This window comes from Pan paniscus, chromosome 18 (assembly GCF_029289425.2).
Source record: "Pan paniscus chromosome 18, NHGRI_mPanPan1-v2.0_pri, whole genome shotgun sequence".
NCBI classification, from domain to species: Eukaryota; Metazoa; Chordata; class Mammalia; order Primates; family Hominidae; genus Pan; species Pan paniscus.
In genome coordinates this window covers 77527010-77539985 of record NC_073267.2, presented here as the reverse complement: position 1 = coordinate 77539985, position 12976 = coordinate 77527010, and the positions used below count along the sequence as shown (strand labels likewise).

The 12976-nt window shown below is 48.5% G+C and overlaps 1 pseudogene; it reads left to right on the top strand.

The window, feature by feature from the left end:
- Nucleotides 1-2858: 2858 nt before the first annotated feature.
- Nucleotides 2859-11257, top strand: LOC100991709 (lysine--tRNA ligase-like; annotated as a pseudogene).
- Nucleotides 11258-12976: the final 1719 nt, after the last annotated feature.

Below are 12976 nucleotides of genomic sequence, written 5' to 3'. Positions count from 1 at the left end.
GCCCATGGCTAGTCACAGCAGGAGAAAGCCTCCTGCTTGGCATCTCAGGAGGTAGAAGAAAGAGACCTGGGGAGACCTGCCACCTACAGCAAGAACAATAAGGAGGAAGTTGAGCAACATCCCCCTGAAGCTCACGTGTTCCTTTATTTCCTGCCCATTATGGCCCCAGTGAGGTCCCTACTGCTCAATTTAAAAAAAAAATTAAAAAAATTATTTTTCCATAACAGTGTTTGACTTGATCATCTTTTTTTGTTTTTTTCTTTTTTTTTTTTTGACGGAGTCTCGCTCTGTCACCCAGGCTGGCGTGCAGTGGCACTATCTCGGCTCCCTGCAAGCTCCACCTCCTGGGTTCACGCCAACATTCTCCTGCCTCAGCCTCCCTGGTAGCTGGGACTACAGGCGCCCGCCACCACACCCAGCCAATTTTTGTATTTTTAGCAGAGACGGGGTTTCACCATGTTGGCCAGGATGGTCTTGATCTCCTGACCTCAAGATCTGCCGCGTTGGCCTCCCAAAGTTCTGGGATTATAGGCATGAGCCACCACACCCAGCCTCTTTCTTCCTCTTCTTCTTATTCTTCTTCCTTCTTCCTTCTTTCTTCTTTCTTCTTCTTCTCCTTCTCCTTCTCCTTCTCCTCCTTCTTCTTCCTCTTTTCTCTCTCTCTCTTAGATGGGGTCTCGGCCAGGCACAGTGGCTCACTCCTGTAATCCCTGCACTTTGGGACGCTGAGGCAGTGGATCACCTAAGGTCAGAAGTTTGAGACCAGCCTGGCCAGCACAATGAAACCCCATCTTACTAAAAATACAAAAAATTGGCCAGGCGTGGTGGCTCACGCCTGTAATCCCAGCACTTTGGGAGGCCGAGGTGGGCGGATCACGAGGTTAGGAGATCGAGACCATCCTAACACGGTGAAACCCCATCTCTACTAAAAAATACAAAAAATTAGCCAGGCGTGGTGGCGGGTGCCTGTAGTCCCAGCTACTCGGGAGGCTGAGGCAGGAGAATGGCATGAACCCGGGAGGCACAGCTTGTGGTGAGCCGAGATAGTGCCACTGCACTCAAGCCTGGGCGACATCCGTATCAAAACAAAAAAAAAAAATACAAAAACTTAACTGGGCATGGTGGTGGGCACTTGTAATCCCAGCTACTCAGGAACCTCAGGCAGGAGAATCACTTGAACCTGGGAGGCAAAGGTTGCACTGAGCCGAGATCACGCCACTGCACTCCAATCTGGGCAACAAGAGTGAAACTCTGTCTAAAAAAAAATGAAAAAAAAAAAAGGCCAGGCGCTGTGGCTCACACCTGTAATCCCAACACTTTGGGAGGCAGAGGCGGGCGGATCACAAGGTCAGGAGATCAAGACCATCCTGCCTAACACAGTGAAACCCCGTCTCTACTAAAAATACAAAAAATTAGTCAGTTGTGGTGGCAGGCACCTGTAGTCTCAGCTACTCCAGAGGCTGAGGCAGGAGAATGGCATGAACCCGGGAGGCGGAGCTTGCAGTAAGCCAAGATCACGCCACTGCACTCCAGCCTAGGCGACAGAGCGACACTTCATCTCAAAAAAAAAAAAAAAAAAGATGGGGTCTTGCCGTGTTGTCCAGGCTGGTCTTGAACTCCTGGGCTCAATTGACCCATCTGCCTCAGCCTCCCAAATAAATAAAAATTTAAAAAAGAAACGCAGAGCCTGGCCGGCCACAGTGGCTCACACCTGTAATCCCAATACTTTGGGAGGCCAAGATGGGAGAATTGCTTGAAGCCAGGAGTTCAAGACGAGCTTGGGCAAGTAGTGAGATCCTGTCTCTACAAAAATAAAAATAATTAGTTAGGTATGGTGGGGTGCACCTATAGTCCTAGCCATCTGGGGGGCTGAGGCGTGAGGATCGCTTAAAGCCAGGAGTTGAAGGCTGCAGTAAGCTATGATCATACCACTGCATTTCAGCAGTCTGGGTGACTGGGTGACACAACGAGACCCTGTCTCAAAAACGAAAAAAAAAAAAGAAAAGCCAAAAAAATGTAGAGCCCAGTGAGTGTTTCCGTGTGTGTGTGTGTGTGTGTGTTTTAGAGAGTGTTAGGAGAGGGACAAAATAACTAAGAAGATGCTGCTCCATCTATCCACTCATCCATTCATTCATTTATTCAACAAGTATTTATTGGGCACTTTTTTTTTTTTTTTTGACACAGAGTTTTCTCTCCTGTTGCCCAGGCTAGAGTGCAGTGGCACGATCTCGACTCACTGCAGCCTCCGCCTTCCGAGTTCAAGCGATTCTCCTGCCTCAGCCTCCTGAGTAGCCGGGACTACAGGGGCACACCCCCACACCCGGCTAATTTTTGTATTTTTAGTAGAGATGGGATTCACCATGTCGGTCAGGCTGGTCTCGAACTCGTAACCCCAGGCGATCCACCCACCTCGGCTTCCCAAAGTGCTGGGATTACAGACATAAGCCACCGCACCCGGCCTATTGAGCACTTCTTACATACCAGCCACTGTGCTGGTTGCTTGGGATATATTGGTGAATGAGAAACCCCTCCCCTCAAGGCACCCACAAACAATATAATTTGTTTATAGAGACAAACAAACAATATAATTTTTGTTGTTGTTGTTGTTGTTGTTTTTCTTGAGACGGAGTCTCGCTCTGTCACCCAGTCTGGAGTGGCGCGATCTAGGCTCACTGCAAGCTCTGCCTCCCGGGTTCACGCCATTGTCCTGCCTCAGCCTCCCCAAACAATATAATTTTAGATAACTATAACTGGTATAAAGAAAAATGAAACTGGATAAGAGAATACAGTAATAATGTGTGCTGTGTTACACCAGGTGGTTAGGGAAGGCTTCTCTGAGATGATGACATTGTGGCTGAGATGTGAGGGAATCGTGAGGAGTCAAAGGGAGAGCATTACTGGAGGAAATTTCAAGTATAATGGTAAGAATGAGACTGATCCATTTTTTCTTTTTGGAGGTGGGGTCTCACTTTGTCTCCCAGGATGGCGTACAATGGTGCGACCTTGGCTCGTTGCAACCTCTGCCTCTCAGGTTCAAGTGATTCTCCTGCCTCAGCCTCCTGAGTAGCTGGGACTAGAGGCACATGCCACTACACTCGGCTAATTTTTGTGTTTTTAGTAGAGATGGGGTTTCACTATGTTTGCCAGGCTGGTCTTAAACTCCAGACCTCAGGTAATCCGCCAGCGTTGGCCTCCCAGGGTGCTAGGATTACAGGTGTGAGCCAACACACCCGGCCTACAAGACTGACCAATTTGAGGGCCAGCAGAAAGGCCAGTGTGGCCAGGGAAGAAAGATAGAGGAGATTGAAAGATGTGGTGGCTGGGAGGCCAAGGAGGGAGGGTCACTTGAGCCCAGGAGTTTGAGACCAGCCTGGCAACATAGGGAGGTGCCCTTTCTACAAAAAGTCCAAAAATCAGCTGGGTGTGGTGGTGAATGCCTGTGGTCCCTAGCTACTCAGGAGGCTGAGGCAGGAGGATTGCTTGAGCCTAGGAGGTATAGGCTGCAATGAGCCATGATCCTGCCACTGCACTCCAGCCTAGGCAATGAGTGAGACTCTGTCAGAAAGAAAGAAAGGAAGGAAGGAAGGAAAGATGGAAGGAAGGAAGGAAGGAAGGAAAAAAAAAAATAAGATGGTTGGAGGCCAGGTGCAGTGGCTCACTCCTGTAATCCCAGCAATTTGGGAGGCCGAGGCGAGCGGATCACCTGAGGTCAGGAGTTCGAGACTAGCCTGGCCAACATGGTGAAACCCTGTCTCTACTAAAAAATACAAAAATTAGCCGGGTGTGGTGGCAGGCGCCTTAATCCCAGCTACTTGGGAGGCAGAGGCAGGAGAATCATTTGAACCCGGGAGGCGAAGGTTGCAGTGAGCCGAGATCGAGCAATTGTACTCAAGCCTGAGGGACAAGGGTGAGACTTGTCTCAAAAAAAAAAAAAAGAAAAGAAAAAGGTGGTTGGAGAAGTAAGGAAGTAAGCAAGTAAGCATGGGCCAGACCATAGTGGGCCGTGCCAGCCATGGTAAGGACAGTGGATCTTGTTTTAAGAATATTGGGAAGTCATGGAGGAATATGAATAAGGTAGGGAAGTAATCTGATATAGATGCTAAAAAGATCCGTCTGACTGCTGCGTGCCATGGTAGTGAGGTGCTGGCTGTTACCAGGGGGACTGTCTCTCTCTGCAGCTGGGACAGCTGGTGCTGGGGACTGGGGGATGGAGGAGCAGTCAGCAGAGAAGAAACACCATGACGTTTGTCCCAAGTCTGCCTGTATCAGCAGCCCAGAAAAAGGCGGCACTGTCAGCAACTCACTTGTCCTTAGGGGTCCCAGCAGCAAGACTGTTGCTCCTCCCCCCAACACGCATACCGTGGAGGCCAGGAAAGGTCCTGATAGGTTTTCCTAACTTGGGTTAAAGGAAGGAGGCACAGGCCCTGGGCTCCCAGAAAGTTCCCTGTGAGAGTCTCCATTAACCCCCAGAGTCTCTCATCCGTGGCGTGACTGAAGCAGATTTGTGGTTCCTGGATGGCCTGGATAGTTTGGCAGTTCCCAAAGCTGAAACAAATAGACTCAACTGGGGCTCTTAAAAAAGAGTGATCCCGGCCAGGCGCAGTGGCTCACACCTGTAATCCCAGCACTTTGGGAGGCCAAGGCGGGCAGATCACAAGGTCAGGAGATTGAGACCATCCTGGCTAACACGGTGAAACTCCGTCTCTACTAAAAAATACAAAAAAAAAAAATTAGCCAGGTGTGGTGGTGGGTGCCTGTAGTCCCAGCTACTCGGGAAGCTGAGGCAGGAAAATGGCATGAACCCGGGAGGCGGAGCTTGCAGTGAGCTGAGATCGCGCCATTGCGCTCCAGCCTGGGTGACAGAGCGATACTTGGTCTTAAAAAAAAAAAAAGTGATCCCCAGCACCCACACCAGTCTAAAGTTTTAGGGTACTGGCCTAGAAATCCACAGTATTAAAAGCTTCCCCTCAGCTGGCCATGGTGGCTCATGGCTGTAATCCCAGCACTTTGGGAGGCTGAGGTGGGAGGATTGCTTGAGCCCAAGAGTTCGAGACCAGCCTGGGCAACACAGCAGCACTCCATCTCTACAAAAAATATTAAAAGTAAAGAATTAGAAAAAAAATTTTTAAATAAATAAAAGCTTGCCTTAACTACCAGTTTATAGAAAACACAAGGACACAGGAACATGTTAAATGACACCATGAGATGCAATCAGAAAACTCTACAACATGGAAAACTCTAACGGACAAGGACGTGATTTTTTCAACAAAGAAATTGCAAGGAAGACAAAAAAAAGAAGAACCTGAAGATTGAGTCATAACAACCATTTACAATGTGGGCGGTCTGAGCTCCATTACAGTTCAAACCAATGAATTATTTAAAAATTGGACAATCAGATAAATTTGAACATGATAGATAATTTATGATACTAAAGAATTGGGCTGGGCATGGTGGCTCATGCCTGTAATCCCAGCACTTTGGGAGGCAGAGGTGGGCGGATGACATGAAGTCAGGAATTCAAGACCAGCTTGACCAACATAATGAAACCCCGTCACTACTAAAAATACAAAAAAATTAGCCAGGTGTGTTAATGCGTGCCTGTAATCCCAGCTACTTGGGAGGCTGAGGCAGAAGAATCCCTTGAACCTGGGAGGTAGAAGTTGCAGAGAGCCAAGACCACGCCATTGCACTCCAGCCTGGGCAACAAAAACAAAACTCCATCTCAAAAAAAAAAAAAAAAAAAGGCCGGGCATGGTGGCTCACACCTGTAATCCCAGCACTTTGGGGAGGCCGAGGCGGGTGGATCACAAGGTCAGGAGATTGAGACCATCCTGGCTAACATGGTGAAACCCCATCTCTACTAAAAATACAAAAAATTAGCCAGGCGTGGTGGCAGACACCTGTAGTCCCAGCTACTCGGGAGGCTGACGCAGGAGAATGGCATAAACCCGAGAGGCGGAGCTTGCAGTGAGCCGAGATGGCGCCACTGCACTCCAACCTGGGCGACAGAGCGAGGACTCCATCTCAAAAAAAAAAAAAAGTGGCTGGGTGTGGTGGCTCATGCCTGTAATCACAGCACTTTGGGAGGCCAAAGAGGGAGGACTGCTTGAGCCCAGGAGTTCGTCACCAGCCTGGGGAATAAAACAGGACCCTGTCTCGGCCAGGCGCGGTGGCTCACGCCTGTAATCCCAGCACTTTGGGAGGCCGAGGCGGGTGGATCACGAGGTTAGGAGATCGAGACCATCCTGGCTAACATGGTGAAACCCCGTCTCTACTGAAAATACAAAAAAATTAGCTGGGCATGGTGGCGGGTGCCTGTAGTCCCAGCTACTCGGAAGGCTGAGGCAGGAGAATGGCGTGAACCCAGGAGGCGGAGTTTGCAGTGAGCCGAGATCACCCCACTGCGCTCCAGCCTGGGCAACAGAGGGAGACTCTGTCTCAAAAAAAAAAAGACCCTGTCTCTACAAATTTTAAAAGAAAAGTACTGTTAACTTTTATAAGGGTCATAATGGTATGGTAATTGCCATTTATTTATATATTTATTTATTTTATTTTATTTTTCAGAAACAGGGTTTTAGTATGCTGCCCAGTCTGGCCTCAAACTCCTGGGCTCAAGCAATCCTCCTGTTTCAGCCTCCCAAATAGCTAGGACTACAGGAATGGCCCAGTGCACCTGGCTTATAGTTGTCTTTTAAAAACAGCCATTACCATTTATTTATTTATTTATTTATTTAGAGACAGAGTCTTTCTCTGCTGCCCAGGCTGGAGTACAGTGGCACGATCTCAGCTCACTGCAATCTCTGCCTCCTGGGTTCAAGCAGTTCTCCTGTCTCAGACTCCTGAGTAGCTGGGATTATAGGCGCCCTCCACGACAACCAGCTAATTTTTGTATTTTTAGCAGAGATGGGGTTCGCTTTGTTAGCCAGGCTGGTCTCCAACTCCTGACCTCAGGTGATCCACCCACCTCAAGCTTCCAAAGTGCTGTGATTTCAGGCAAGAGCCACGTGCCCAGCCTAAAAAGAGCCCTTACCTTTTAGAGAGGCATACTTAAAAATGGATGAAATAGATGTCTATGATTTGCTTTAAAATAATCTGTAGAAAGAGGTGAGTGAGAGCATAAATGAAATAAGATGAGCCATCAGTTGGTAATCTTTGAAACTGGGTGATGGCTACATGGGAGTTAATACACTTTTCTCTCTCCTTTCTCATGTATTTGCAATTTTCCCTATAAAAAGTTTTTTGGTCTGGGCACAGTGGCTCATGCCTGTAATCCCAACACTGTGGGAGGCTAAGGTGGGAGGATCACTTGAGACCAGGGGTTTGAGACCAGCCTGGCAACATGGTGAAATCCCATCTCTACCAAAAAAAAAAAAAATTAGCTGGGTGTGGTGGCACCACCCTGCAGTCCCTGCTACTCGGGAAGCTGAGGTGAGAGGATCACCTGAGCCCCGAATTTGAGGCTACAGTGAGCCATGACGGCACCACTGCACTCCAGCCTAGGCCACAGAGTGAGATACAGTTTCAAAAAAAAGTTTTGTGTTGTTGTTTTTAACTAAGCTTCTCAGATTCACCCAGATGCGGAGTCAGTGAGATCTCACATGGTCAGCTTCACAGGAAGGCAGGCTTTCTGCATAAAAACAGGAAGCTTAGAGAGCTCCGGGGCAGGGTGTGCTGTGACTTCACAGTGTTTTTGCAGAAACAGGTCTGATAGCCCTCGGGGATGAGCAGACTAGGTTAAGCAAGAGACAGCAAGTCTGAATTTGAGGTTAAATGTGAAATCACACATGTTGTCTAGATGTTTGGTCAGCACTGGCTCCTGGATCTTGGGGGCCCCTACAGAGCCCACCCTCCACCCCCATGTGCTTATGCCAGCACATGTGATAGCTGGAGACTTATCCAGCCACCTCACTGCACACCCCAGCAAATGGCCAGCACCAGTGGGTGATCAGGAAATGATGCCCGGACAAACTGATAGATGTAAGGAATTTGAGGCTGGGCACAGTGGCTCACGCCTGTAATCCTAGCACTCTGGGAGACTGAGGTGGGCAGATCACTTGAGGTCATGAGTTTGAGACCAGCCTGGCCAACATGGAGAAACCCCCTTCTCTACTAAAAATAAAAAAATTAGCCAGGCATGGTGGCGTGCGCCTGTAATCCCAGGAGGCTGAGGTAAGGAATTTGAGGCCTTTCCTAGAGGCAGCAGCTGGAAGTAGAGGGATTGAAGGAACCCCTCATCTGACCAGCTGCTCAATTTTCTCACCCACACGATAAGGCTGGTTCCTTAAGTACACGGCCACGTGAAAAAAACAAAAAACAGGGCCAGGCACAGCGGCTCACGCCTATATTCCAGTACTTTGGGAGGCTGATGCGGGAGGATCACTTGAGGCCCGGAGTTCGAGACCAGCCTGGACAACATGACAAAACCCCATCCCTACTAAAAATGTGAATATTTAGCTGGGAGTGGTGGTGGGTGCCTGTATTCCTGGTTACTCTGGAGGATGAGGTATGAGAATCCCTTGAACCCTGGAGGCAGAAGTTGCAGCGAGCCGAGATTGCACCACTGCACTCCAGCCTGAGCAACAGAGCAAGACTTCATCTCAAAAAAAAAAGAAAAAGAAAAAAAACACAATTTTGGGTCAGGCCCTCTGGGAAGATGACTGCAGTACAAGGGGCCAAGGTTAAAGTGGATGGTGGTGAGTCAAAACTGAGCAAGAACAAGCCGAAGAGATACCTGAAAGCCGAGAAGAAAGTGGCAGAGAAGGCAGCCAAGCAGTAAGAGCTCAGTGAGAAACAGCTAAGCCCAGGTCACTGCTGCTGCCACCAACCATACCACTGACAATGGTGTGGGTCCTGAGGAGGAGAGCCTGGACTCAAATCAGTACTACAAGATCCACAGCCAAGGCCAGGCCCGGTGGTTCACTCCTGTAATCCTAGCACTTTGGGAGGCTGAGGCAGGCAGATCACTTGAAGTCAGGGGTTCGAGGCCAGCCTGGCCAACATGATGAAACCCCATCTCTACTAAAAATACAAAAATTAGCTGGGCATGGTGGCACATGCCTGTAATTCCAGCTACTTGGGAGGCTGAGGTAGGAGAATCGCTTGAATCTGGGAGGTGGAGGTTGCAGTGAGCTGAGATTGAGCCACTGCACTCCAGCCTGGGCAACAGAGCGAGACTCTGTCTCAAAAAAAAAAAAAAAAAAAAGATTTGCAGTCAGGTAGGTCAATGGGAAAGACCCATACCCCAACGAGATCCATGTAGACATCTCCCTCACTGACTTCATCCCAGAATATTGTCACCTGCAAACTGGGGATCTCCTGACTGGTATCACCTTAAACGTGACAGATAGGATCCATGCCAAAAAAGCTTTTGGAGGAAAGCTGAACTTCTATGATCTTTTTTTTTTTTGAGATGGAATTTCACTATTGTTGCCCAGGCTGGAATGCAATGGCACAATCTCAGCTCACTGCAACCTCCTCCTCCCTAGGTTTAAGCAATTCTCCTGCCTCAGCCTCCCTAGTAGCTAGGATTACAGGTGTGCGCCACCACGCCCGGCTAATTTTGTATTTTTAGTAGAGATGAGGTTTCTCCATGTTGGTCAGGCTGATCTCGAACTCCCAACCTCAGGTGATCTGCCTGCCTGCCTTGGCCTCCCAAAGTGCTGGGATTATAGGCGTGAGACACAGTGCCCGGCCATGAACTTCTATGATCTTTGAGCAGAGGGGGTCAAGTTGCAAGTCATGGCCAATTTCAGGAATTATAATTTCAGGAAGAATAATTTATTCATATTAATAACAAACTGCGTTGGGGAAACATAATTGGAATTCAGAGGAATCCTGGGAAAAACCAAGAAGGATGAGCTGAGCTTCATTCCCTATGAGATCACACTGCTGTGGCCTTGCTTGTATATGTTACCTCATCTTCACTTTGGCCTCAAAGACAAGGAAACAAGGTATGGTCAGAGATACTTGGGCTTGATCCTGAATGAATGAGGCAGAAATTTATCATCTGCTGTAAGATCATCACATGTATAATAAGTTTCTTAGGCCAGGCGCAGTGGCTCACGCCTGTAATCCCAGCACTTTGGGAGGCCAAGGCAGGCAGATTGCCTGAGGTCAGGAGTTCGAGACCAGTCTGGACGACATGGTAAAACCCCACCTCTACTAAAAATACAAAAATTAGATGGGCGTGGTGGCAGGTGCCTATAATCCTAGCTACTCAGGAGGCTGAAGCAGAATTACTTGAACCCAGGAGGTGGAGGTTGCAGTAAGCCAAGATTGCACCACTATACTCCAGCCTGAGCAACAAGAAAACTCCGTCTCAAAAAAAAAAAAGTTTCTTGGATGAGCTGGGATTCCTAGAGCTTGAAACTCCCATGAATGAACGTCATCCCAGGGGAGCTATGACCAAGCCTTTCATCACTTATCACAACAAGCTGCACATGAACTACTCCAGAACTCTACCATAAGATGCTAGTGGTTGGTGGCATTGACCAGGTTTATGAAATTGCATTCCAGTTCTGGAATGAAGGAACTGATTTGACGTAAAATCCTGAGTTCAGCACCCCTGAGTTCTACATGGCCTAGACTATCACAATCTCACGGAAATCACGGGGAAGATGGTTCCAGGGATGGTGAAGCATAATACAGGTCGTTACAAGGTCACCTACTACCCAGATGTCCCAGAGGGATAAGCCTGCAATATTGACTTCACCCTACCCTTCCGGAGAATCAGCATGATAGAAGAGCTTGAGAAAGCCCTGGGGGTGAAGCTGCCAGAAAATAACCTATTTGAAACTGAAGCAATTGGCAAAATTCTTGATAATATCTGTGTGCAAATGCTATTGCGTGCCCTCCACCTAGGACCACAGCCAGGCTCCTTGACAAGCTTGTGGGGGGAGTTCCTGGAAGTGATTTGCAACAATTCTACATTCATCTGTGATCACCCCCAGATAATGAGCCCTTTGGCTAAATGGCACTACTCAAAAGGTCTGACCCAGCGCTTTAAGCTATTTGTCATAAAGAAAGCGATAAGCAATGCCTACACTGATCTAAATGATCCTATGCAGCAATGGCAGCTTTTTGAAGAACAGGCTAAGGCCGCAGGTGATGATGAGGCCCTGTCCATAGATGAAAACTTCGTTGCCGCCATGGAATACAGGCTGTCCCCCACAACTGCCTGGGGCATGGGTATTGACCGAGTCACCATGTTTCTCACAGATTCCACCAGCAACTCGGAAGGCTGAGGCAGGAGGATTGCCTGAGCCCAGGAGTTTGAAGTTTCAGTGAACAACACAGTGAGACCCTGTCTCTAAAAGGAAATTTTTTTTTTTTTTGAGAAAGAGTTTCGCTCTTGTTGCCCAGGCTGGAGTGCAGTGGCACGATCTCAGCTCACTGCAACCTCCGCCTCCCGGGTTCAAGCGATTCTCCTGCTTCAGCCTCCCAAGCAGCTGGGATTACAGGTGTGCACTGCCACACCTGGCTAATTTTTGTATTTTTTATAAAGACGGGGCTTCATCATGTTGCCCAGGCTGCTCTCGAACTCCTGAGCTCAAGCAATTCACCTGCCTTGGCCTCCCAAAGTGCTGGGATTACAGGCGTGAGCCACCATACCCAACCTTTTAAAATTTTTTTCTTTTCTTTTCTTTATTCCTTCCTTCCTTCTTTCCTTCCTTTCCTTTCTTCCTTCTTTTCTCTTTTTTTAATCTTACAAAAAATGTTTCAGAAAAGGTATTTTATTTTTAAGACAGGGTCTTGCTCTTTCCCAGAGGCTGGAATGCAATGGAGCAACCATAGCTCACTGTGGCCTCTAACTTCTGGGCTCAAGCAATTCTCCCACCTCAGCCTCCTGAGTAGCTGAGACTACAGACATGTGCCACCATGACCAGCTACTTTTTAAAAAATTTTTTTGTAGAGAAGGGGTCTCACCATGTTTCCCAGGCTGGTCTTGAACTCCTGGCCTCAAGCGATCCTCATGCCTAGGCCTCCCAAAGTGCTAGGATTACAGGCATGAGCCACCACCTCTTGTCCCCTGAGATACTTTTAATGGCCTTGCTGGATCCAGCTCCTGCACCCCAGGGCCCTCCTGCCTCCTCCCCACCCTCGGCTGATGGCACTACCTCAAGGACATGGGATAGCATGCAACCTTCTGTCCCAGATCCTCTGTACTGTCTGAAATCAGGCAGAACCCAGCTGCAAGAGGAACTCAATGGTACACATGGGACCCAAGTCATCAATCGTCTCCATCAAAAAGCAACCCAGGGCCAGGCACAGTGGCTCAGGCCTGTAATCCCAGCACTTTCGGAGTCCAAGGCAGGTGGATCACCTGAGGCCGGGAGTTCAAGGCCAATGTAGTGAAATCCCGTCTCTACTGAAAATACAAAAATTTGCTGGACATGGTGGTGCATGCCTGTAGCCCCAGCTACTAGGGAGGCTGAAGTTGGAGAATTGCTTGAACCTGGGAGGCGGAGGTTGCAGTGAGCCAAAGCGGCACCACTGCACTCCAGCCTGGGCAACAGAGCAAGATCCTGTCTCAAAAAAAAAAAAAAAAAAGAAAAGAAAAAAGGCCGGGCGCAGTGGCTCATGCCTGTAATCCCAGCACTTTCAGAGGCCAAGGCTGGTGGATCACCCGAGGTCAGGAGTTCGAGACAATCCAGCCTCATCAACATGGTGAAACCCCATCTCTACTAAAAAAAAATACAAAAATTAGCCAGCCTGGTGGTGCATGCCTGTAATCCCATGTACTTGGGAGGCTGAGGCAGGAGAATCGCTTGAACCTGGAAGGTGGAGGTTGCAGTGAGCCGAGATCGTGCCATCGCACTCCAAAAAAAAAAAAAAAAAAAGCACCCCAGGAATGTTGGACAGAGAGGCTGGCGGGGTAGGGGTTGGTTGGTAAGGCTTGAGCAGAAGGTTCTAGATGCATTCAGGAGATAAAGATGCATTTGGGGTTATTGCACTTCTCCTAGAAACATAAACATTG